Source organism: Carettochelys insculpta, chromosome 2 (genome assembly GCF_033958435.1).
Source record: "Carettochelys insculpta isolate YL-2023 chromosome 2, ASM3395843v1, whole genome shotgun sequence".
NCBI lineage: Eukaryota > Metazoa > Chordata > Testudines > Carettochelyidae > Carettochelys > Carettochelys insculpta.
The window spans coordinates 207,327,265-207,355,163 of NC_134138.1; the positions used below are offsets into that span (position 1 = coordinate 207,327,265).

At 44.2% G+C, this 27,899-nt stretch overlaps 1 protein-coding gene across 7 annotated transcripts in view; it reads left to right on the plus strand.

Annotated features, from left to right (window-relative positions):
• Window positions 1-27,899, plus strand: part of THRB (thyroid hormone receptor beta) — a 300,896-nt gene that overhangs the window by 129,605 nt on the left and 143,392 nt on the right. For all 7 annotated transcript variants that reach the window (XM_074984450.1, XM_074984449.1, XM_074984451.1 and 4 more), the window contains one exon: window positions 14,247-14,337. The gene's annotated coding sequence lies outside the window, so the exon portion shown is untranslated. The remainder of the gene's footprint in view (window positions 1-14,246; window positions 14,338-27,899) is intronic.

Below are 27,899 nucleotides of genomic sequence, written 5' to 3' on the forward strand. Positions count from 1 at the left end.
AGCTGGCTGTCCCTGGTGGAGGTAGGCGTGCCTCAGCATGGGCAGGGAACAGGTGTCTTGGGGGTGGGGCTCCTTTAAGGGCACATCTCTTCAGGGCATCCAGAAGGAAATGGCGACCTGCAACCCTGTCTGTTTTGGTTCTGGGTTGCCATTTTATCAAGAGAGAGGCCGGGAAGTCTGGCTGCTCTCTGTCCACAGAGCAGATCAAAACCGATCCGCTCTGCAGTCTGGATGCAATCTGTCGACAAGATTTTTCGGAAGATATTTTCTGACAAAAACTTCTGTCGACAAATCACTCTAATCTAGTCATAGCCAGACTATCACTGCTCTAACCATAGAATCATAGACTTGCAGAGCTGGAAGGGACCTCAAGAGGTCATCAAGTCCAGCCCTCTGCCCCAAGCAGGATCAACCCCAACTGAGCCATCCCAGCCATGACTATGTCAAGCCGGGACTTAAAAACCTCCAGGGATGGAGATTCCACCATGTTTTTAGGCAACACATTCCAGTGCTTCACCACGCTCCGGGTGAAGTAGTTTTTTCTAATATCCAAACTATTCCTCTCCTTCTTTAACTTCAGACTATTACCTCTTGTTCTGCTGTCTGTCACCACTGAGAACAGTTTCTCTTCATCCTTTTTAGAGCTCCCCTTCAGAAAGTTGAAGGCTGCTATTAAATCACCACTCAGTCTTCTCTTCTGCAAACTAAATAAGCCCAAATCCCTCAGCCTCTCCTCATAGGTCATGTGCTCCAGCCCCTTAGCCATTTTTGTTGCCCTCTGCTAAACGTGCGTCAGCATATCCACACCCTTCCTATACTGAGGGGCCCAAAACTGGACACGGTACTCCAGATGTGGTCTCACCAGTGCCAAAGTGAAGGGAACAACAACCTCTGTAGATCTGCTCGAAATGTGCCACCTAATGTACCCCAATATGCCATTGGCCTTCTTGGCTATAAGGACACACTGTTTACTCATATCCAGCCTTTCATCCACTGTAATCCCTAGATCCCTGATGTACTGCTGCTTAGCCAGTCAGTCCCTAGCCTATAACAATGCTTGGGATTCTTCCGTCCCAAGTGCAGGACTCTACACTTCTCCTTGTTGAACTGCATCATATTTCTTTTGGCCCAATCCTCCAATATATCCAGGTCACTCTGGATCCTATCTCTACCCTCCAACCTATCGACCTCTCCCCCTGGCTTGGTGTCATCCACGAACTTGCTGAGGGCACAATTCAGTCCCTCTTCCAGATCAGTAATAAAGATGTTGAACAACACCAGCCCCAGAACCAGGCTTGGGGGCACGCCACTTGAAACCAACCGCCATCCAAATATTGAGCCGTTGACCACTACATGTTGGGCCCGACTGTCAAGCCTGCTTTCTATCCATCTTATAGTCCATGGATCCAATCCATACTTCCTTACCTTATGGGCAAGAATGTTGCAGGAGACTGTTATCAAAAGCTTTGCTGAAGTCAAGGTATATCACATCCACTGACTTCCCCATGTCCATAGACCCAGTTACTTCATCATAGAAGCTAATCAGATCAGTCAGGCAGGACTTGCCCTTGGACAATCCACATTGACTACTTGTGATCACTTTCCCCTCTTCCAAGTACTCCAGAATGGATTCCTTGAGGCTCCCTTCCATTATTTTCCCAGGTACTGAGGTAAGGCTGACCAGTCTATAGTTCTGTGGATTGTCCTTCTTTCCTTTTTTAAAGATGGGCACTACATTTGCCTTTTTCCAGTCATCCAGAATCTTTCCTGATCTCCAAGAGTCTTCAAAGATAATGGCCAAAGGTTCGGCAATGAGGTCTGCCAATTCCCTCAGTACCCTTTGGTGCATTAAATCCAGACCCATGGATTTGTGTACATCTAATTTTCCTAAGCAGCTCTTAACTTGTTCCTTCCCCACCGATGGCTGCTCTGTCCCTTCCCATTCTGCATTGTCTAGCATCATACTGTTGGAGCTATCCTTCCCTGTGAAGATGGAGGCAAAAAAAGCATTGAGTACTTCAGCTTTTCTTACATCGTCTGTCACTAGGTTACTTCTCATCCAGTAATGGCCCCACACCTTTCCTGACAACCCCCTTATTGTTAACATTCCTGTAGAAACCCTTCTTGTTACCCTTCACATCCCTTGCCAGCTGCAGTTCTAATTGTTCCTTTGCTGTCCTGATTACTGCCTGGCATTTTCCAGTTGTGTATTTATACTCCTCCTTAGCCATCTATCCAAGTTTCCAGTTCTTTTTTGCATCCTTTTTGAGTTTAAGCTGACCAAGGATTCCCTGTTAAACTAAGCTGGTTGCCAACCATATTTGCATTTCTTACTATGCAGTGGGACGATTTGTTCCTGTGCCTTCATTAAGACTTCTTTAAACTATTGCCAGTTCTCCTAAACTCTTTTCCCCTTCATCTTTGTTTCCCAGTGGATTCTGCCTATCAGTTCTCTCAGGGAGTTGAAGTCTGCTCTTTTGAAATCAAGGGTCTATATTTCTGCTCTCCTTTCTTCCTTTTGTAAGGATTATGAAATCTACCATCTCGTGATCACTGCAGTCCAGGTTGCCACCCACTTCTATTTCTCCTACTAGTTTTCCCCTGTTTGTGAGCAGCAAGTCAAGTTGTGCATGGCCCCTGGTCAGTTTCATCAGCACTTGTACCAGGAAGTTATCCCCAATATTCTCCAAAAACTTCCTGGATTGTCTGTCTGCTGCTGTATCGGTCTCCCAACAAATGTCTGGATAATTAAAATTTCCCATGAGAACCAGGGCCTGTGATTTGGAAGCTTCTCTTAGCTGTCTGAAGAAATCCTCATCTACCTCATCTCCCTGATCTGGTGGTCTATAGCAAATGCCAACTACAACATCCCCTCTATTGCTTCTTCCTTTAAGCTTAATCCAAAGGCACTCAGCTGGCTTTTCTCCCTCCTTATACTGGAACTCTGAGCAATCATACTGCTCCCTTGCATAGAGAGCAACTCCTCCTCCTTTTCTCTCCTGCCTGTCCTTCCTAAACAGTTTATACACTTCCATGACCATGCTCCAGTTACGCAAGTCATCCCACCAAGTCTCCGTTATTCCAGTCACTTCATACTTCTCAGACTGTGCCAGGGCCTTTAGTTCCTCCTGTTTGTTTCCCAGGCTTCTTGCTTTGTGTACAGCCACCTTAGAGAAGTGGCTGATTGGCCCACTTTCTCCTCTTCACCTAGGAATCCTACTTTGTTGTACCCTACTCCTTCCCCACTTACCTCAGGGCTTGTGTCACCATTCCCTGGCCAACCTAGTTTAAAGCCCTCCTCACTAGGTTTGCAAGCCTGCCCGCAAAGATGCTCTTTCCTCCCTTCATCAGGTGGATCCCATCTCTTCCTAGCAGATCCTTGGTGTCACAGAAGTCATGTTTGCTCTTGGCCTTTATTAATCTTCAACTGTTTACCATAGAATCTGCCTCACCAAACTTCCCCAGTCTTGTGAATACAAATCCTGAAATGCAAAACAAATAAACAGTATGCCCCAGTATATATCTAAAAATACTCATGAAAATTATTGAGTTTGGAACTCTTTGTACTAGTACCAAAACTCTGGTCATCGCTATAGCTTCCAGGCTGTCTCACTGGCATTTTAGCTAATATTTCTTCATAATAAAGATGCACTATTTACAATTTCCCATTCTCAGACAAAAAAGCAAAGCTCATAATTTGAATGTATATATTTCCTATTAGAATTTTTGTTACTTTTGCACACTGTGGTCTTGATCTTGCGCTAATATCAGTATGGAGCTAATAGGATTGCATGCAGAACATCTTGTACAGAGTAGGGAATATAAAATTAAGTACCCATATAAGAGGCTTTAGGGACAAAATATAAAAAAAAAGCTATTACACTATTTTGTAAGATGCTATGAATATATTTTCTCAAACAGATCTGATTCTTTTTCTGGTCACTTTGGCTCATTTCCTTGGGTGATCTTCATTTTCATGAGCTTTGTGTGGTGTTTGCATCTTTAAAAGACTACTTTAGTGATAAAATCATCTGGAATGAAATGGTACAGTTATTTCTGTTTGTATTTTGTCCCCTGATTTGTTTTCTACTTTTACATGCCATTCTTCTATAATAAATAAGGGGCATACTTTTTTTTATTAAAACAATTCGTTTACAGCATTTGGGAGGAAAAGAGAGATTAACCACATGCTGAAAATAAAACTTACAGATTGAATTTCTCTCCTCTGGCACCCTCAGGACCTGACCATATCTGGACCTTGGGAGGTCAATATTTTCTAGCACACTACCAACGCTTCCACTGCTTACTGGGCTCTTAGGCTACATCTACACTAGAAGCATCTATCTACAGAAGTTACTATAAGAAGAGAGAGTCCTACAAAACTTCTGTCAACAGATTGCGTCTACACATAAAAGTGGGTAGATCTTTTGATCCACTCTGTCAACAAAAGCCCCCAGAGTGTCTATGCAGCTTTTTTGTCGACAGTTTCTGTCAACAAAATGCATTTTATGTGTAGACACTCAACGAGTTTTGTCTGCAAAATCCCAGTTTTGACTACACCACTTTCCAGTGTAGATATAGCCTCATGGTAGCTCTACATAGCCTAGTTATTTCAAAACAACAGCTGTTAAAATGGGGAATAGCACTTATTTCAAAATAAGCACTATTCCCTTTCTTAACAGCACCTATTTTGTAATAGCTATTTTAAAAGAAGCTTGATTCCAAAATAGGCATTATACGTGCAGACAATGTTTTTCAAAGTGCTATTTCAAAATACATTTTTGTGTGTAGCAGCCTTATTTTGAAGTAGCTATTCTGAAATATCTTATTTAGGAATAAGGCTACTGAATAATAGCACAGGAAACTGAGGGTGTGTCTACACGTGCACAGTATTTTGAAAAGACTGCCCTCTTTTGAAAGAGTGGAGGGAGCGTCTACATGTGGCATGCACTCTTTTGATGTGAAATCGAAGGAACGCAGCCCAGATATCGAAAGCTGAACCCCGATCCCGCATGGGAAAAGCACCGCCCATTGAAAAACATCGAAAGAAGGCACGTATAGATATGCCACAGCCCGCTCTTTCGAAAGAGGAGTCGTCCATGACGGCACCCATTCTGAGCACAGCGATGCCCTGCCCCACCAAGCGGAGCTCTATGACCCGCGTGTCTGGCCGCTCTTAAAGCCGCACAGACCCAGAAACCCCGTGGCAGGAAGCTGAGAGCAGGAAGCTGCGAAAGCACAAGCTCCAGGCAGCATGCCCTCTCAGCCGCACCCGACACCACAGACAGGCACATGGCCAATGCCCAGCAGTCCCCTGAGCCCCAGGGTCCCCCCCCAGAGCCCCCACAGGGCTCCCAGGGGTCTGTCCCCGAAAAAAAGAAAAGGGCCCCCTCCTGGATGGACCATGAACTGAGAGACCTCCTGGGCCTCTGGAGGGAAGAGGAGGTCCTCCGGGAGATGGGGGTAAAGCAGAGGAACGCCGCTGCCTTTGCCCGCCTTGCCTGGGGACTGACCAGCCAAGGCCAACTGGAGCGGACCCCCGAGCAAGTCCAGAGCAAAGTTAAAAAGCTCCAGCAGGGCTATGCCTTGGTCCAGGATGAGGCTGCGCGCTCAGGGGCAGGCCCCTCCACCGGCCCCTACTATAGGGAGCTGCATAGCATCCTGGGGCCCCGGGACAGCTTCCCACCAAAAGTGGTCCTGGACAGCTTGGCAGACCAGCCCGAGCCGGAGGAGCTGCAGGAGCCAGGACCAGCCAGCCCGAGCCAGGGGGTGGACACCACCCAGGACTGGTCCAGTGAGGACGGCAACCTCGTCATCGATGTCCCCTCGCGGTCATCCAGCTGGGCCACAGGGAGCCGGGTGTCCCCAGAGATCCTCGAGGTCACCCCCAGTAAGTGCACAGCGGGGCGAACACGCCTGCGGGCAGGGCAGGGGTGTCACCCCGACAGTGGCCTGGGCACAGGCCCGGAGGCCCAAGGCCACACACCCTGGCCGGCCACAGTCCAGAACATGCCCTCTGCACCTGCCAGCGCCACCCAGCACCTGGACCCATGGACAGTTCCAGGCACCCAGTTGCCCAGTGGGACGCCCGCGGGCCAGCCCACTCCCAGGGTTGGTTCCACGCAGGGGGGAAGCCCATGTGCACTTGACGCCACAGGGGTGCCATGTCCACCATGGCCAGGCTTTGGGAGGGTCGGGGAAGGCGGGGCCCCAGGGAGACAGGGTCCCAGGGAGAATGGGGATGAGGTCCTGCTTGGAGACTGACATGCTATCCATCACCCCTTGCAGGTGCAGCAAGCGAGGGCCCACACAGTTCATGGGCGTCAGTGGTCCCCGAGAGCCCCCAGGAGGCAGCGGACGGGGCCAGGCACCCTCAGCAGCTGTGTTACGCTGGGTGCACAGCCGGAGGTCACAGCGGTGCCCAGTGGATGACCCCACCAACCTCCGCCAGGCAGAGCTTATGGAACACCGGCTCCGGCTGGAGGAGTCTGACCTGGTGTGGCAGAGAGAGGCCTGGGACAGGCTCATGTGCCGCCTGGACGCCATTCATGGGACTTTACAGGAGCACGTGGGCAATGTGGCCCGGTTCCTAGCCCTCCACACCCCCCCTCCCAATCTGCCCAATCCCCTGAGCCCCCAGCAGGCCCACCCCCCCAGAAAGGTCCCACCTAGGGTCCCCTGCCAACCCCACACCCCCCACAGAGTCCTCCACCCCACCTCACACAGATGCCCCCTCTGCTGTCCCACCAAGCCTGTACCTTCCGGTGCTCCCTGCCCCATTCCAGCCAAGCCATGGCACCTGCTCCTGGGGGGAAAGGGGATCTCAGGGCCGGTGTGGCTCTCCCCTTGCCCAAGTGACCCTCCCAGTTCTAGCCCCCTCCCCACTCCCCTCCGAATTCAGGACCCCTTCCCCCTCTCCCAGTTCTAGCTCCTGCCCCATACCCCTCTGAGTTCAGGCCCCCTTCCCCCTCTCCCAGTTCTAACCTCTGCTCCATACCCCCCCACACACACACATTGTACATAGTTGTTGAACTTTTACACCACACTTTTTTACAGTTTATTATTGATAAAGGTTTATATTGTGCACCACTACCCGTGTCCTGTGGTCCCATGGGGGGGAGGCACAGCACGATGGTGGTGGCAGAGCATGTGGTGGGGAGTGGATGTATGGGGGGAGGGGGAGGTGTGGGCATCAAGGTGCTCAGTGCGGCCCCAGGGCGAGACTTGCACGAAGGGCCTCCCGGATCCAGACACCCTTGCGGTTCGCCTAGCGGCTGGAGACAGCAGCTGACTGCTCAAACCCCATGGTGGCCTCAGCTGCCCACCCCTGGGTGTAGGCATCCCCCTTGGGCTCCACAGTGTTGTGGAGGATGCAGCAGGTGCCCACCACTTGTGGGACATTGCGCATCCCCACCTCGAGGCAGACAAGAAGGCACCGCCACTGCACCTTGAGGCACCCAAAGGCCTGCTCGACCACATGCCGGGCCTGGTTGAGGTGGGCGTTGAAGGCCTCCCTGCTGGGGTCGAGGTGGCCAGTATAGGGCTGCATCAGCCACAGCAGTAGGGGATATGCTGCATCTGCAACTATGCATAGTGCCATGGTGATGCCCCCAGCTGGCATTTCCTGCTGGGAGATGAAGGTGCCGGCCTCCATACGCTGGCACAGGCCAGAATTGCGGAAGACCCTGGCGTCGTGGGTTCGCCCCAACCAGCCCACATAGATGGCCATGAAACCGGCCTTTGTGACCCACCAGGGCCTGGAGGACCACCAAATGGTAGCACTTCTGGTTGATATAGCGGCCGGCACTGTGTGGTGGGGCGTGGATGGGGATATGCGTCCCATCCAGGGTACCAAAGCAGTTCGGGAACCCCAACGAAGAGAAACCCTCGACAATGGAGTCCAGATCCCCGACGTAGACGACGCGGTGCAGAAGCATGGCGTTCAGGGCACGGACAACCTGCAGGGAGGGAGGCCATGCACTCTCGTGAGGGTGTGGCAGGGTGTTCCCAGCTGGCGACCCTCTCCTGCCCCCCCACAGCCAGCAACCCCCCTCTGAGTCCCCCCTGGCCAGTGACCCTTGAGGGGTCCCTGTGTCCATGGGCCCCCTTCCCGTCGTGGGAGTGTGCCCCAGGCCCAGCTTACCTCCATGAGCACTGCTCTGACAGTGGCCTTGCCCACCCCGAACTGGTGACCTACTGACTGGTAGGGGTCCAGGGTGGCCAGTTTCCACACCGCAATGGCGACTTGCTTCTCGAGGGGGAGCGCAGGCCGCATGGTGGTGTCCTGATGCCTCAGTGCAGGTGCCAGCCAGTGACACAGCTCCTGGAAGGTGTCTCGGCTCATGCAAAGGTGACATCATCCCATTGCCCCAGAAACAGTCGCTCCTGCCAGTCCATGCTGCTGGGGTGGCTCCACAGGCGCCTGGGTGCCAGGGGCGGGGTGCAGGCTGGGCATGCTCCGTGTCCTCAGGGGGGCTGTTCTGTCTCCCAAGGAGGAGGGGAGCGGCTGTGGCAACCATGCAGACAACATGGGCAACAGTGCCCACAATGTCTGCATACAGTGTGAGGAGCAGCGTGTCGTTGGCCATGGTGCTGCTGCACTGGGGTCCTGTGTTGCTCCTGGCAGCTCGGCAGGCCTCGGCTAGTGCAGGGCTTGGGAGGAAAGGGGGGCCCTTTAAGGCGGCGGCTGGCTGAGGGTCCTGGAAGGTCTTGGCGGCCAGGCGACCTCATCCACGGCATCTCCGCCTCCCTTCTTTCGAAAGAGCTCTCGTACACGTGTGGATGCTCTCTTTCGAAATAATGGGATGGGGTCTGCGAAAGAGTGGGTTGGAACTGCGATCCGCCTTTGCCGTGTGGTCGTGTTCTTTGAAAAGACGGTATGTCGATTTCTAAATTTCCATTTTGCTCTTTCAATGGTGGGCTCCTGTGTACACACAGCCTGAGAGCGAGGACTCGTGGCTGTAAACAGACTTTATGGGACCACGGGCAACTTGACCAAACCCATGATAAGTGGTTGTCCAGCTAACTAAAATCATGCCGGATTACAGGTGTGGCCAGATGAGAGAGAGCTAAATTAGAGAGGTTCAACCTGTCTGACATAAGCCTCTCTACAGTGCTAGAGAATCATTTCCCAGCAACCCAGCAATAGTGGAGAGATTTGAGGAATTATGTTCAGATTACATGTCAACAAGAGCTGAGCTTTGGCTAAGTGCCAGGAAGGTCATATGAGGAAAGTCACAAACTTTTACAGTTAAATAAATAATGTGCTCTACTTAATACACAAACTGTGCTTCACGTCTTACTACTCCTAATAATTTGGATCAAGAATTCTCATCACAGTTTGATTTTTTAAGTAAAACGATTCTGTTATGCTACTGTACAGTAAGTTAGGGTTTTGCCTGCATTTTTATAAACCGTGACTGGAAGGGATTTATAACTCTGTTGTCTAATCCTAGCAGAAACCTGGCATGTAAGATCTCAGCCTAAAACATCTCCAGTTTTTTTAACGTGCATTTAAAAGGTTTAAGAGTGGAATTATAGCCCATTAGTGATTTTTACATGCATTGTTTTCTTGTTACCCTAAACAGTCTCATTATTTTTAAGCTGAAATGTTCCATGCAATTAATCCATAACGCACACCAATAACACTTTTGGTGTTTGAGATAAAAGAACAAAATCTAGATAAGTTTCTGTGTTTTAAATAATTTGTGCGTATTAGATATCTAACTTTTTTCAAACCAGTGTTGCTAAGATTGATTACTATTCAGTATTGTCATACTACTAAGGCCAAATTATTAATTGACTTGTGCCTTACACAACTTCAGTAGAACCAAAGTACCAAATCTAGCGCAACATGAATGTGACTGTCATTAACTTCAGTTTTTGCACCTGTAGTAGGCTCAGGCACCAGCCAAGCACTCCCTCTTGGCCAGAGGTTACTCTGTGGCTCCCTGCCTTCTGCTGCCCACACGCCATTCAGCACTCTGTGTTTTCTGCATGCCACAGGGTGGGTGGGGCTTTGCACACTGCCTCCGTCTCCAGCACTGTGGTGCACAGGGATTCTGGGACAATTTTTATAGTGCAAGTGTTGAGTGCCAGTGAATCAAACTGTACACCCTGTGTCTAATGGAAACCACTTCCAGTCAGGTACAGCGGCACACGCCCCCCCACTCAACTCCTAGTTTCAGCACCTATGATCTTGCAGCTCCCATTGGCAAGAAAGCAGCCAATGGGAGCTGCCTGGACTGTTCTTGCAGCGCAGGCATAGCGTGAAGTAGCCCCCTGCCCAAGGGTGCGTAGTGCACAGAAAACACATGGCGCCTGCAGCTGGTCTGCTCTGAGAGGCATGCCAGGGAGCGGTAGGCAGGGAGTCTGCTTGAGGATCCTGATGGTCTGCTGCCCGGCAGCCACCTAGGTAAGTGCTTCCCCCAGCTGTGCCCCAGAGACTGCCTCTGGCACCCCTTCCTCTTCCTCCCCACATCCCTCTGCTCCCATTCTGCACCCCTGCCCCTGCCCTAGGTCACAACTCAAACCCTCTGCACACCGTTACCCTCTCCTAGACCCTGCACCTCAATCCCCTGCCCCAGGTCAAAACCCTGTACCCCCTCCTATACCCTTCCTCCAGGTCAGAATTTTCTCCTGCACCTGTGCCCATAACACTTCCCAGACCCTTCATCTCCTCCTATACCCCAAGCCCCTACACCGAGCTCTCAGCAAAAATGATTGCCTATCCTGGATTAGAATGTGAATGTTTTGAAGCTGTACTGGCATAATGAATGTAGATATTTGTGATTTGATTGAGCATGGTCTGTTCTGTCCATAGCAGTGTTTTGAAAGTGTATGGGTGAAACCCTGTCTCAGCTGAACTTATTGACAGTTTTGCTAATGACTGCTGTGGGGAATAGATTTAAACTTTTATCTATAGTAATATGCAAGCGCTGCTTGCAAGTCCATAGCTAAGGTTGAGTAGACGTGCTCTGAAAGAAATTCATGCACTTTGTTGTTAACAAAGAATACAGTACACCAGCCTCCAAATTGCAGCATTGTCTCTTTAAATATGGAATAAGATATTTGAAAAAAATTATAGTAATTACAAATTGAGTCTTTTAAACAATATAGCAACCTGCATTGCACCACTTATTTGTCCTGAACTGTCTTAATAATGAAATAACACTCACTCTCCAAACTAGCCATATAGTTAAAAATCACTGAAATCTTAGGCCCTGACTCATTTGAAGATGTTTGTTTTGCGTTACTTGTCATTTTTTGATGTTGCTTTTAGTTGGTTTTGGATCAAATGAACAGGCTGCAATGAATGGAGTCTAAGACTGGAGTAATATACTTGTGAATTGGACCTTATTTATTTTTAGGAAAGCTGTGTGTTTTAAAGTGTATTTTGTTGGCATAAATTAAATTACTGTGGTGGTGTATTATAAATTATTTAAATAATTCAGAGATGATAATGATAAAATATTTAAAAACATGCAGCTTGCATCTTTGGCTAATTGAGTTGCTTAAAAACACCTACATAGCTGCATAATACAACCTGATTATTTGATAATAAATTGTGTGTTCAGCTTGAATTGAGAGTGCAGTAATAATGAAAATCCATTCACCTTATTAGTAAATAATTAAATAATAAATAATTACATGTTTCAGATGGCATCCTCTTTAATTTAGCATTTTCCTGATTGTTTTTTGTTTTAGTGACCTACTACACTGTTAAATTGTATTTTTTTTATTTTGATTCTCTGGGATTTTTATGGGCTATTTACTTGCCATTACCAGGTTTTTAGTGCAACAGGCAGCATTTCTGCAACATCTTTAGGTTTCTAGAAAATGGCATTATTTCCTTGGTCAGCTTTTGCCTTCCTCAGTCTGCAGCATTGTGCCTTGAGCCTGATAGATATTGAGTATTTTACAGGGTGCAGTGCATTTGGTAGGTCTGCATTCTACATCATAATCGCAAATGCTTCATATTAGTAGTGGATGTTGAAAATAATGAGCAGTAGTGCTATCGTGTGCATACCTGTTTTAAAAAAACAGAAAGTGGGGGGAGCGGGGAGTAAAAAGCTGTGTTGTCCAGAACGTTACCAACTGGAAAGCTCGAGAAACTGCAATTTTTAATATATTTCCCAATACAAATCTTCAATCCTTCAATCTGGTAATGAGGACTGATGCTGAAGATAACCAGAATCAATGATGAAGCTATTCAGGACTTGAATATTTCTGAGTGCAGTCAGACTACACTCAAGTTATCCAAGAAGAACCAAACCCTGTTCTTTCCATTGGTATCTGCCATTATGATCAGTTCATTTATTACTCAATGAATTGTCCTTTGTTTATCATAAAGGATGAACACCCCCTTACCAATACAGCATCCAAAATACCAGTGAAAAGCAAAGAAGAAAAGCAAAAGAGTTATGTTGACATTTAAAAGAGAAAATAGATATTTGTACATGTCTTCAAAAGGGCGAATATAGGAATGTTTGATGCAGAAGTGCAATGTTGGCTTTTACACAATATACGACGTCAAGTGATCAAATTTTTTGATAGCTGTAAGTCAAACAAGACTGTTGGCCGTTGCTGAACTCTGCATACACTTAAATCAGAGCAGCTGATATACTTTATATGCATGGCTTTCACTGAAATGATTGAAGGGTACTCCTATCTCCAGCCCAATGCTCATTGAAAAGGCAAAAATTTCTACAAGCAAAAGCAATTAACCAAGTCATATGGCTTTTCCGATGGATGGCTTTCCTGTTTTCAGCATCATCTCAGCATTAGAAAGCTAAATATATCTGGTGAACAAAAACTGACTGACCATGATGCTTCTAAAATACTGTGATTTTTTTTAGAAATATAATTGCTGTACGTGATCTACCACTGAAAAAATTTATAATGCTGATGAAACTGGCCTCTTTTGCCAATGCTTGCCAACTTCTACCCTACCAGGTGCATGTGAATCTAGTGCTGCTGGTTTTAAACAAAAAAAAAAAAAAAAAAAGACAGACCACTCATTCTTGTGTGTGCTAATGCTGCTGGCTTGCGTAAAATAAAACTTTTGGTGACTAGAAAATATAATCGTCAGAGAGTTTTCAAATGTTTTGCAAATTCACCTATTGTTTACAAAGACAGTGTGAGTGGGATACAGCTTGCACCTCTGAAAACTGGCATCCTCTGGTCTGGCACCATCCCTTGTCTGCTCTAGGTCCTGAGGACTGAGGCAAAAGGGCAACTTAAGCTGGCCTCCTGTAAGCCCCACAGGGGACAGCGGGCCTGGGGCCAGAGGCAGTGTGCCCAGCAGCTCCATGGGGAGCCAGGGGCAGGGATTGGGGAGCCGGCATCCCCCAGCTGCCCTGCATGGGGTTGGGGAGCCAGCTCTGTGATCAGAAATGGAAGGGCATTGGGGTAGAGGAGTAGGGAATTATGGGGACAGGCGCTTGGAGAGGTAGAAGGGAAGAAATTTAACTGTGCATTAAGATAGTTTTTGCCATTGAATCATATATCTGCTTGTGCCTGACAAATTATTATTAGATATGTTTGCCATCTAGGGCTAATTGAACATCACATACAAATATAAAAATGGCCATACTGGGTCAGACCAGTGACCCATCCAGCCCAGTATCTTTTTCTTCTGAGAATGTCTGGAGACAGGTGTTTTGTAGGGAATGAAAAGAGGAAGGAAATAGAGTGATCCATCCCGGTTGTCCAGTCCCAGTTTCTGTCTGTTAAGATAGAACATCTTCTGTCTTAATCTGGTTCTTGCTAGAAAATTGGAAGTTTCACCAACTTAATTTTTTTTTTCTGAAAAATGTCGGATGTCTGTGGGGTTAAAAATGATTTTATTTAATCAGAAATCAAAAACTTTTGGCCAAAACTGAAAAATTTCAACTGACAACTATCTTGCATGATGTACATCATCTCTCCAAAATGGGAGCCCACAGTGCATTGTGGGAGATATAGTCTGACCAAGAAGGTTGGCCTGTTGAGGAGGAAGTGGGTGCATAACTCTTCCAAACTACAACTTTCATGAGGCACTTTGGAAGGCATTCCAAATTGAAATGCCTCAATATTCAAATTGCTGCTGAAAAGTTAAGAATTATCTGTGGGAAAAGAAATCTGTTTTTTGACCAGCTCCATAACTGTAATTCATTGTGAGGTACTGAATAAACATAGATTTATATAATCAATTGAAGGCAAGCCTACCTAACATTCTGAACAACATGCCTTTTGTTCTCTTTAAGGTCTTTGATGCAAACCCAAATGAAGACCTTTATCTCCTGGGTGCTGATGTAATTTGTTCCAAGGAAGAGAGAGTGAGGGCGAGAAATTCCTGTAAGTTTGGGCTGACGTGCGCTTTTTTTTTTTTTAAATGTGTTTGTGTTTAAGGGCTCTTAAACCTTTTAAAATAACCCAATCAGGGCACAAAGTTACTGTTTGTCCCCATGTCTATGGTATAAAAATCTTGGTTAGTTACTTCATTATCTTGTCTACACTATACATTTTAAGGTTGTTGTAACTCATAGAGGATTGTGCCCCTCAGATCTGCATGTAGAGAAGATCTTCCATGTGCAGTTCTTTCTTCATCCCAAACCCAGCCATCTCTGTGGCAGCATCGCTCATGCCATATTCCCCTGGAGGCATCAGTACTGGTCATGGGTCCATATGAAGGGAGGTGGTAGGGACTAAGCAGACCAGGGTACAACCAGGACGATGCACATCAATATTTCTTTCCCCAGCCAAGTTTACAATGAAAAGCTGAATCAGTCTGGGTCTGTGTTACATTTTCCTGAGAATACCCTTGACAGTGAAGATCCTTTTTAGATCAGAGCTGTACTGCTAGGCTCCAGCAGGCCCTGCTGTGGAGTCGCAGTCTCTCGGAGCAGATGACTCTGGCATACTGCTAGTATTTTTGGATTCATAGAGTTTGGGGGCAGATCTCTTCTATGGGCGGGGGAGAGGGGCGGGCAGACCCTGTCCCACATTGAATGATGAGGATGAAATCTTTGAGGGGAACCTCATGGATTTCTTCCACCTGAAGCACCTCTTGTGGGAAGGGGAGATGCAGTCCCAGTTCCAGGACAACCTTATTATAGTGACTCAGTTGTTGCAGTCAAAGGCTAAAATAATTGTTTTGAAGGGTGCCAGTGATCTCTTAAGGTAAATAAGGATAAGACATTTTTTGAGAAGACTTATCTGAGACTGAAATTGTTCTCGTGTTTACTTTGTAATGTCAAATTCTGTATTGGACATAGCAGATTCCCTACAGCTTTCATATGAAACCTTCCTTATAGGTGGCAATAAACATGACTCGAAGGAGTACCCAGTACAACAGTGGTATGATCTTTGGGCTTTTTTGGTATGTAATATCTTAGGGAAATGCTGTTCAGTATAATCCAAGGATCAGCATCCACCAGCATGGGTGCCAAGAGTGGCATGCAAGCCGATTTTCATTGGCTCTCGCGGTAGGAGCTCAACCCTCCTCTCCTCCTCCCCCATGCAGCTGGGAGCTCCATGCCTCCTGTGGATTAGCAAAAGACCACCTAATGCTGCCAGCCACCACCTAAACAGTAAAGCTCTGCATCTGTGGCCGTGTCTACATGAGCCCAAAACTTCGAAGTGGCCATTTGCATGGCCATTTCGAAGTTTACTAATGAAGCGCTGAAATACATATTCAGCGCTTCATTAGCATGCGGGCGGCCACAGCACTTCGAAAGTGATGTGGCTCGTCCAGACGGGGCTCCTTTTCGAAAGGACCCCACCTACTTCAAAGTCCCCTTGTTCCTATGAGCAGATGGGAATAAGGGGACTTCAAAGTAGCCGGGGTCCTTTCGAAAAGGAGCCCCGTCAGGGCGAGCCGCGTCAATTTCAAAGTGCTGTGGCTGCCCGCATGCTAATGAAGCGCTGAATATGTATTTCAGCGCTTCATTAGTAAACTTCAAAATGGCCATTTGCATGACAATTTGGAAGTTTTGGGCTAGTGTAGACACGACCTTTATGTATTAATGAAGCTGTTGTAATAGGACTATTAGTGACTTTAACAAGTATCATCAACATTCAGACTGTACATAGAGGTCAAAAGGTCAAATTTTGGCACTTCACCTCCAAAAGGTGCTGACCCCTGGTATAATCCAAGGAGAATAATCCTTTGAAGTTCCAGCACAATTATAAGTAATACCTAGTCATATTATTCCAATGTGGGATAATGTTAGTTGTAAATTCATTTTAGATAATAATAAAGGAGCCCATTCTTTAACAACTGAAACAGAGAACATTAATCTTTAACGTTGGGGGAGCTATGCTGGGTTTCTTTATGTAGCATGTGCAGATAAAGTAACATTGCTTTTTGTTACCTGTCTTTACATCTACCCTTTTACAGTCAATCTAATCATTTTCATACAAATGCATTGGTTTTTCAAATGATATCACTACTTGACTGCAAGAGGACTGCATTTGATATACAAATGTGTATGAGTGATTTTGTGAAGACATATAAAAAAGACCCTTGTAACAAGTGACTGAAAATGTGGTTAATGTTAATGTGCCCACTCAATTAGAGATATAGTGCAGTTATTCATATTAGTCACTGAGGAAAAAAATTGAAATTGATTTTACCATCAGAGAGCACCAAAAGATTGCCATTATTTTTAAACTGATTTCAGACATTGAAATGCCATCAGAAGTGTATCAGGAGTATCAATTACAAACATTATATTAGTTTTTTTCCTGAGGCAATCAGGTTTGATATCTGAGGTGAAGAACAATTCTAAATTGTATTTAATTAATAGCGTATTCTGTTTAGAATTGATTAATTTAGGGATAAAATGAAACAGCAAGGTTACTTAAAATTATTGTTTGTCTGGAATTAATTGTTATTCACTAATCAGATTATTACATTTGTCTGTTTGTCTAGACTGTTTTTATCTTGTTTATTAATCACAAAAGTTTGTCTTTGAACAGAAGACAAAGGAAGGGTCATATGTTTACAGAATAGCTATAGTGCTGGAGAACCCCCGTCAGTGAATTCTGTGATACCGTAAATGATATTTTGCAGTGGACAAAACAAAACATCACAACTTCTTACTGTAATGAGAAGTTGGCAGCCTTGATTTGTTTTAATATTCATTATCATAGAATTGTAAGATTGGAAGGGACCTTGAGACCTGCGCTAAGTCTTATCTGAAAAAACAAGCAGTCCTGTAGCACCTTAAAGGCTAACAATTTTATTTATTAAGTAATGGGCTTTTGTGGGTAAGACCCACTTCTTTAGATTCATGAGTGTTATCTAGTTCAGTTTCTTTGTACTGTGACTGAGAAATCAAGTTAACTTTCTGAATTGCCATGAATGGGTAATGACTTGCTGGTTAGGTTTGGTTTTGAAGCATCAGTGTACTGTTACTGTTCATTCAATATGGAAATAAAGGTAGGCATGATAATAGAGCAAGTGACATTGTTTCAGTTGCTCTGCTTCCATTCACCAGTGGAAGTATTTCATATTGGTCACTGACTCATTTTCTTTCTAACTCCCCCTTACTTCATTTCTATGATCTTCTTACTTTGAACTGATTTAATGGCTTTCTCTGATTACCTCCATACTTTAAAACTTACTGTTTCTAAATCCTTTTGGGGATTCCTATCAAGAACAAGGGGATTTCAAAGTCTGCAGGGTCCTTTTGAAAATGACCCCCGTGTAGCCCATCTGCGCATGAGCGAAATGCGGCACTTTTGAAGTGCCGCGGCCAGCAGCATGCTAATGAGGTGCTGAATATTCATTTCAGCGCCCCATTAGTATCCTCTGATTTGGCCCTTAGCATGGCCATTTCGAAGTTTTGGCCAAGTGTGGCCACAGCCTTTGTGTCTAGGGCCACACATTCCTCCACTTAGCACTTTTTGGTTTTGACATATATGTTGTAGACTCTGCAGACTGCATCCCCTGGTGGTGCCGGTCCAGCTTTTGTTTAAAAAAAATAAAGTATTTCCAGAACTAATGCTTGTATTCTAACAGTATTCAAACAGTAACAGAGAGGTAGTCATGTTAATCTGTATCTTAACAAAACAAAAAAGCAATCATGCAGCACTTTAAAGACTAACAAAATAATTTATTAGGTGATGGGCTTTCGTGGGGCAGACCCACTTCTTGAGATCTGGAGATAGTGCTGTACTTGAAATAGTGCTGAAAGTGAACTGGCTTGATGATTATATGAAAGAAAGATACAAACAAAAAAATTACATAATCCCGCCCCCCCTTTACTCCCCCTTATGTCCTACGTGCCTGATTTGTCAGTTTTCATTTCAGGTTGGTTGTTTTTTTTTTTGTTTGTATCTCTCTGTTATATGATCATCAAGCCAGTTCACTTTCAGCACTATTTCCAGTACAGCAATATTTCCAGATCAGAAGTTGGAGAAGAACTTCTGTGAATTAGATTCCCTACCTCCTGATTGGCTATCCTTGGAGCTTGTTCTGCCAGTAAGAGAAATAACTATTATTTATAGTTCTCTTTGATACAGATTGGAGTCCACCATAGAATAAGGCCTGGAATAGAGGGAAAAATTGTCTGAATGCTGTACTCGCTTCTTGCTAAACTTCAAAATGGTGAGAAATAAATTCTGATAAAATAATACCCTGTTATATTACTGAGGCTACATCTACACAAGCCTGGAAGATTGACCCACTCAGAGTCAATCTTCCAGGGTTTGATTTCATGCATCTAGTAGGAATAAATGAAATCAGCCTCTCAGGGTTTAGAGTTGACCCCTGTGGTCCTCAGAGGATGTGAGGGGTAAGGGAGGTTTATGAGAGAAACTCTCCCATCGACCTTGTTCAGTAAGGACAGCCAAGTAAGCTGAGGGCAGATGGGTCGATTCCAGCTATGGAATTGCTGTAGTTAGAATTGCTTGTCTGTGGTTGACTTACTTTGCCTGGTGTAGACATAGTCTGAATATTTAAAAATATTTATATAAAATTAAACAGGTACTAAGGTTTAAACCTGACTGGTGCAAGGATTTGTTACTGTGCAGAGCGTATGTTATGAAGTTAGTGCTAGCTTAGTCTGTTGGATGAAAAGTCATTTAAAAATAGTGTATGAATATAATTCTTAACCACAAAAAGCATCCTGTCCATGAGTTTCCAAAAATTACCTGACTCAGTATTTCACTGGTGCCTCTGCATTTCCACTCAGGAGAAAATTAGATCAAGATCAGTTTCTCTTGGAAAGGCACATGATGCTAACCACACCAGTCTGTGCTAGGAGCATGGATGTATATATCTTGTCGTGCAAAGCTGATCAAGGATAGTTGGACCCAGTCAAACCTGTGCTCGTGTACTTGGATGTGTTGCAATAAATTCCAACAATAAAAGGAAATATGTTAAATTTTTTTTATCATAGTGGGTTAGATGGGTAAATATTATTGGTTTTGTGGTGCCCACAGCTTTCTTTCTGTAGAACTGTGAACATTTTATCCCAGCCAGGTGAAAAATATTTTTGAACATAACAAAAGATGGGCCAGAACTGGAATAATTGATCAACCCTCCCCCACAACTGTGGGGGTTTAGCTAAACAGGACTTGAATTTAAACCACATTTGGTTTTGATTTAGAATTTCAGGATGTTTTAAAATACAAAAATGAAATATATTGTCACCATGTAACATTTTCTTTGAGCAGTAAGGACAAACTTTTGAGGAGTAAGGGGACTTTGAAGATGCTCTGGCACTTTGAAGTAGTGGCAGGTGCACCACGGCTAGATGTGTACCAGTACTTGGAAGCTTAAAACTTTGGAGTTGCTGCACGGGGGAATTTGCTTAATGAAGTGCTGCCTATGCACGGTAGCACTTCATTAGTAAACTCCAAACAGCCTCATTACCATCCTTCCTTCAAAGGAAGGTGTTAATGTAGACACAGCCCATAAGTAGTAAATCAGCGAGAGGGAGACTATAACAGAACAGATGGAGGAAGCAAAAAAAGAGGTTTTTCTGATGATATCTTCCACACACAAAAAGAACTCTGCCTCAGCTCAATAGGAATAATTTTTTCAAGAGCTAACAGATCTAGCAAGGCCATCTGCTTGATTTTCAGTAGTATCATGTAGAGAACCATCAAAAGTTTCTCAGGTGTTCTGTTAACATAAACGTGACATTTGATATAAACGGACATTTCAGAATGGTGCTATTTTACTTCAGGCTACATTGTTCATCTATTGGCATCATAACAAAATGGACATAACTCTCATCTCTCATGTGGTTTATAACACAGCCCAGGTAACATAGTAGTTATCCATGCCTTTGTAGCATACTGGCTTGTGATACTGTTTTGCTTTAGGGGTGCCAGAAAGCATGGTAAGGTTTTGACATGCTATACACAGCTCCCTCTTTAGGTATGAATGCAGGGGGGGCTGATGCTATTTCATGTGTTTGTTTTAACAAGGGCTAGTATTTTATTTAAATTGAGCTTAGCTTCTGAATTTATCGGCTTTTCCCAGCCTTTTTTTGGATTAACGTTCTCCTGAACCAGTCATATCACAGTCCTCACACAGAAACATTAGCTGTGTTGCAGATTGTCCTGTAGGTTCACTTATACTCTGCGTGTAGAAATTGTAGCAAGTGAACATTGGATCACTTGTTCCTGACATACTCTTCAAACTTACTGTAATATGCTCTTGGCTCTTTTGTATCTTCCGTTGTTATCGCTATCCAAATATTTTACATGTCTGTAACTTCTCTCCTGTAAAGTTGCCAACTTTCTCTGGTGGAACACAGTAGCCATTTGCCATAGAAACGCTACACAGCAGGTCTTTCATGGGAGGGGAAGCAAAAGAGTTATTTCTCAAAGTGAATCCACTGTAGGAATTTAGAGAGGCAGGTTATAATTAATTACCTAGCCTGAATTTTGTCTGTACACCACTTAACAAACAGTTCCATTTTATCAGTTTCTTTTCTGCTTAGTTTTTTGTTTGGTGGTGGTGGTGATGGAATGAGGGGAGGGGGCAACAGAGCTTGAATTTATATTTAGACTTAGTAGGTTTTATTTCTACTGGGTGAACATGATTCAGTATTTTAGCTGTTATGATTTTATATTTTAAATTGCACTGCTTTATGTAACTTTTTCTGATGAAATATTAGGAAGATAATACAGCCCTGAGGCAGAAATTATTTTCAGAAAAGGAAAGATTAGTTAATTATACATAAAGGAACCTCACAAAAAATAACCAAAGCATGAAACTGTTACACTGTGTGTCCTCTGCCTTTCACAGACAATTTGCAACTCAATTAGTGCTTTGCGTTGCCTTTCTGCAGCATTTCTTTTTACCTCCTGTGCGTGCACTGACAATATTTTCTGTTTAATCTGTTCATATTAACTTTTTTGCTAAGTCTAGTGAGTCTCTGTGCAGTTGTCAAGAAGCTAGTTTTTAAAAAAATTAATAAGATCTCACAACATAGTTATGTTGTACGGTTTTGCCACTCTTCTTCAATTTCTGTAGCCTTTTTCCTGTGACAAGAAATATGTTCATTTTGTTGAAAGAGAATTACTGTTATGAACCCTTTCATCTCCAAAATATTTCAGCTAGTGCAGGTTGAAACTCCCTACACCAGAACTCTCTTGTCTGAGAACATCTGTAATCTGGCATGATTTTTAGGTAGCTGAATGACCACTTTTCATGGGTTTTGCTAAATTTCCCATCGTCCCATGAAGATTATCTGCTACCAGTCCTGGCAGTGTTCTGTCCAGTTATTTAGCTGTAATTTACACCTAAATGTCTTCTGAGAGTCCAGTAAGCAGGGGACGTGTTAGTAATGTGCTAGATAATATTGACCTCCTGTGGTCTGGCAATTCTCTCATCTGGCATTGGTCAGGTCCCGAGGGTGCCAGATGAGAGAGGCTCAACCTTTAGTTAATATTAAGATGAAGACCACAAATTATCAACGTCATTATCTGCTTTTGGATATTCTGGGTGCCTTTTCTTTATACCTCTGTCTTCTATATTGATACCTGTGTCTTGTACATGACCAAGTACTCTGTCAGTGTCTAAGAAATAACAATAGAAATACGCAGAGAATTAGGTTTATGAGAATGAAAAGATGGCTCCATTTTGAGAAGAGTCCTAACTTTGTGTTTTGGCTGTGTAACTTTTATGTTCTTTTAGGGGTGTCAATCACAGTTAATTCAAGTGATGAACTTAAAAAGTAATCATGATTAAAAAGTAATCACAGTTTTAATCATACTGTTCAACAATAGAACACCCATTGAAATGTATTAAATATTTTGGATGTTTTTCTGAATTTTCAAATATATTAATTTAAATTGCAACACAAAATACAAATACTACAGTGCTCAGTTTGTATTATTTGTGATTACAAGTATTTGTGCTGTAAAAATAATAAAAGAAATGTTTTTTCAGTTCACCTCAAACTAGTACAGTAGTGCAATCTTTTATCATGAAAGTGCAATTTACGAATAATTTTTTTACACAACTGCACTCAAAAAGAAATCAGTGTAAAACTTTAGTGCCTAAAAGGCTGCTCAGTCCTACTTCTTGCTAGCCAATCACTAAGATAAATAAGGTTGTTTACATATGCTGGAAATAGCGCTGCTGGCTTTGTATTTACAATGTCACCAGAAAGTGAGAACCCACATCCGCGTGACATTTTTGTAGCTGGCACTTCAAGGTATTTACATGCCAGATATGCTACACATTCATATGCCTCTTCATGCTTCAGCCACCATTCCAGGGAACATGCTTCCATGCTGACAATGCTTGTTAAAAAATAATGAATTAATTAAATTTGGGACTGAAGTCCCTGAGGGGAGAATTGTAGGTTTCCTGTTGTTTAGCCACATAGTGCCATATATTTCATGCTAAAGCTGTCTCAGGTGATGACCTAGACCATGTTGTTCAATTTAAGAATACTTTTGCTGCGTGTTTGACAAAATACAAAGAAGATAGCAGTATGAAATTTCTAAAATTAGCTACAGCACTCCACCCAATGTGTAAGAATCTGAAGTGCCTTCCAAAATCTGAGAGTGATTAAGAGTGGCGCATGCTTCCAGAAGTCTTCAAAATGCAACACTCTGATGTGGAAACTAGACGACACAACCCACGAAAAGGAAGAAATCAGCCTTCTGCTGGTAGTTTCTGACTCAAATGACAAAAATGAATATGCACTAGTCTGCACTGCTTTGGATCATTATCTAGCTGAACACGCCATCGGCATGGACAGATGTCCTCTGGAATGGTGGTTGAATCATGAAGAGGCCTATGAATCATTAGCACATCTGACATGTAAATGTCTTGTGCTGCCAGTTATAACAGTGCTGTATGGATAACTGTCGTCCCTTTCAAATGACGTTGTAATCAAGAAGCAGGCAGCATAATCTCCTGAAAAAGTAATGAAACTTGTTTGACTGAGCCAACTTTTTAGGCTCTAATATTATTTATTGTTTTATATTTGAATGCAGATATTTTTACATAATTCTACATTTGTAACTTCGGCTTTCATGGTAATGAAGTTGCACTATAGTACTTGTATTTGATGAACTTAAAAATACTTTTTCCTTTTGTTGTTTTTACAGTGCAAACATTTGTAATCTAAAATAAAAAGTTAAAATTGTACACTTTTTCTTCTGTGTTGTAATTGAAATAAAAATAAATAAAAATGCAGAAAACATCCAAAAATAAATGTTTTTCTATTATTGTTTAACATCAAGATTATCACAAATAATTTTTTAGTCGCTTGACAGCCCTTTGTTTTGTGATCTCATTGTAATGGTGGTATCCAAATTTTATCCATAAGCGGGTTCAGCTTTCTGAAACAAATCAGTGAAAAGTAAAAGGTGAAAGCTATTTTAAAATCCCTTTAAAACAGCTAGGGCCTTCTGATCTCTGTGCACAACTCCCATGAAAAATCAATGTGAGTTGCATGTGCACATTTTATCATGTGATGCATGCATCTTTTTTTCTGAAAATTCCTGTGTTAACAAGAGAGGAGAGTCAGTCATCTGGTCAGAAGTAGTGAAAGAGTAGTCAGGATTGATTGGCCAATCAAAGGATGAGGTATACAAAAAGGGTGAGGGATTCATGCTGGGAGTAAAATCACAGATTTTGTGTTTGTTTGTTTTTTTTCGAGGTGGTGGTGGTGGGGTTTTGAGGGTTCAAAAGGACAGGTATATGCATCTTTGAGATATTGTTCTGACTGTAGGCCTCATCCCAGGCCTCGGGCCCCTTTGAAAGTCTGTGCAAAGATTTCCATTGACTGCATTTGACTATCTAACTCTAAATTCTCTTGGTTCAACCTTGGTTCAACCTGGTTCAACCACCACTTTGGAGAGCAATTATGTATTTAATTCCTTATATCCTGGTCCTTTTTTCAAATGGGACATTTGACCGCAGTACAATATATAATATAGAAGCTTTATAAAGTTATTTGGAAAAATTAACACCATCAAATGCTTGTCTACTTGGAAGACCCACTTAGGCTGCATATATACTTGAGATAAATTCGAATTTATTTATACTGAATTTCTAATTCTGGAATTTGTAAGGTTGATTTTGACCATCCTCACTTCTACTGTGCTCCCCACAAAGTCGAGTCATTGCTGCCACACACAAATTGGCTAACATCAACTGTTGCGGTAGTGCATTGTGGGAAGCTATCCCACAGTTCCCTCATTCCTGTAGCATTCTGGGTATGCTTGCTGGTCTTGACATCATCTCCCCACCCCCCACCCGCCACTTGCATTTTCCTCATTCTCCTCCTGATCCCTGAAAATATATCGAGCCCTGGAAATAATGCAGAGACCCTCAAAATTAGAAGAAAGAATTTTTGGTTTCCTCCCAACATTACATTGCCAACACAGGTGCAGCGGGTGTATTCGCAGCTGGCCATCCACTTGCCCCACTTCTCATCATTGCATGCATGTGGTTCCTGAAATGAATGAATGGGCCTGGACCGTTTTTTAAAGTGAGAAGGAAGGGGTTAGGAAAGTGTAAGAAAAAAAATTTTTGGTTTTCCCCCTTCACTATATTGGTGCTGGGGAGAGTCTTTGGCTTTTCCGTGCATTATGAGGTTTCCATGCAACATCTGTGTTCTCAACTGGCCATCTCCTGAGTATCCCACTTCCCATCATTTCATGCGTATGATACCTGAAAATAATGCAGGGGCCTGGCCTGTTTTTTAGTGAGAATAAAAGGGATAGGAAAGTGTAGGAAAAAAGAATTTTTGTTTTCACCCCACATTATATTGCCAGGACAGGATCATCATCACCACCATCATCATCATCATCAGTCCCTTGACCAAGGTCGTTGGGGCACCTCAGGACAGGGTGCAGCAAGTGTATTCTCAACTGGCCATCCACTAAGGCTACGTCTACACGTGCACGCTACATCGAAATAGCTTATTTCGATATAGCGACATCAAAATAGTCTATTTCGATGAATAACGTCTACACATCCTCCAGGGCTGGCAACGTCGACGTTCAACTTCGATGTTGGGCAGCACCACATCGAAATAGGTGCTGCGAGGGAACGTCTGCACGCCAAAATAGCACACATCGAAATAAGGGTGCCAGGAACAGCTGCAGACAGGGTCACAGGGCGGACTCAACAACAAGCCGCTCCCTTAAAGGGCCCCTCCCAGACACAGTTGCACTATACAACACAAGATCCACAGAGCCAACAACTGGTTGCAGACCCTGTGCCTGCAGCATGGATCCCCAGCTGCGGCAGCAGCAGCCAGAAACCCTGGGCTAAGGGCTGCTGCACACAGTGACCATAGAGCCCCGCAGGGGCTGGAGAGAGAGCGTCTCTCAACCCCTCAGCTGATGGCCGCCATGGCAGACCCCGCTCTTTCGATGTTGCGGGACGCGGATCGTCTACACGTGCCCTACTTCGATGTTAAACGTCGAAGTAGGGCGCTATTCCCATCCCTTCATGGGGTTAGCGGCTTCGACGTCTCACCGCCTAACGTCGATTTCAACTTCGAAATAGAGCTCGCCACGTGTAGCCGTGATGGGCACTATTTCAAAGTTAGTGCCGCTACTTCAAAGTAGCATGCACGTGTAGACACAGCTTAAGTGTCCCACCTCCAATCATTGCATGTATGTGATCCCTGAAAGTAATACAGGGTCCAGGACTGTATTTGAAAGGGATTAGGAAGAGCATAGAAAAGTACAGGAGTAAAGAATGGTTGGTTTCTCCCCAGCAGTGGGAAGCTCTGGTATGGGTGAAGCAGGGGTGCATCAGGGGGCCAGTTGAAGTGGCTCTTCCCCACGACAGCAGCCAAACGCTGAATTTCTTAGCTGTCAGGGGAGACCTTTTCCCCAGTGGCAGCAAAGCCTGTTAGCTGCCAGGGGAGACTTTTTCACCAGTGGCTGCAGGCTGCAATATGGGACAAGTGGGGACCTGGTTCAGTGGAGAACCAGTTGAGTTGGTGCTTCCCCAGCGGCAGCAAGCCCCTTAGCTGACAGGGGAGACTTTTCCCCTGGGGCAGCACCAAGCACTTTAGCTGCTGGGGGAGACCTTTTCCCCAGTGGCAGCAAGCCCCGGTGTGGGCCAAAGGCATGGGTGGGGAGTTCAGTGGAGGACCAGTTGAGGTGGTCCTTCCCTGGCAGCAGCAAAGCCCCCAGTATTGTAACCACTGTGGGATACTTCCCCACAGCAGCAGCAAAGCCCATAATATCTTTCCCACCCTTGGAGCGCCTAAATGCGCAATTGGCAGCATTGACAGCACCAAACAGCAGACACATCCTTTTATTGGGTTGGGTTGGGGGCTACCCATGTGATGTGGCGGAGCACAGGGAAGTCCCAGACTGTGTTGTGCCTGTAGTGGAGGCAAGGGGGGTTGCGCACAAATGTAAATCACTGAGAAGAAGTTTCTTGGCGTGTTATGCAAGCACGACCCCCAGCACAGCCTTGTTGATACGTGGTACGGCTGGACATGGGCTGGTTCCAGGCAGAGCAGAAAAAAATATCAAGTGTACAGACAGAGCCACAAATTCTCTGCAGGGACTATTTGAATGGGTACATGCACTCAGAGTGCTAATAGCATAGAAAGAAAAGCCATTTATCAGGCTCTCATACTAACGTGAGCCTAGAGCTAGAGGCTTGTTACTCCTGCTTGAAAATTCACGGTCTTCCTGTTTTTGGAGAGCACCAACTAGAGCAAAGCACTAAGAGGGGCATTTGGGGTTACATATGGGACACTTCTGCAGGCTAATAAATTTGCTTTTAAGGCATGGTGCTTCCACACTTGCCTTTAATCGAACTTCTGAATTTGAGCTTGAAGCTATACCCTCAGGTGACTGCAATTTTGTAATCTCAAGATTAGAGCACCCAAAATCGAGCCAATGGTCTTTACAGTGAAGAAAGTCACAGGGTAACATCGAGCTAACTGATTTAAATTAGATTTTATCTCATAGTGTAGACACAGCTTTAGACATGAGTTCAAACAATCTATTTCAAATACTGCATACAGAGCTACATACTGCAGTGTACTTTTTTATGTGTAAGTAACAGTGGATCATAAAACTTCAGTTGTTCATGTTCATACTGTCTTACCTGAACTAGAGAGAGACTTGTATTTTGAAGAGTTTAGGACATTGTTCTGTACAATGGTTTACTGCTGACCTTTTAAAATAAGAATTGCGTTGTCCTTTTAAAATAGGTGCTTATAAATACCACCATTATTATGAAACTGCAAACCATCTCTGTAATAAGAGAAGGCCATTTTCTTCACTGCAGAGAAGCTGACATTAATTAAATTTTAATAAAAAATTTGTCATAAGGGGTATTTGAAATTTATATCCAACTACACCTCACAACAGGCCAGGAAATTATAATTTGGAGATCAGTTCGTCTTTTGTTCCTGGAGGACTGCATGTTTCTCATATACTTTCTCATAGTCTAA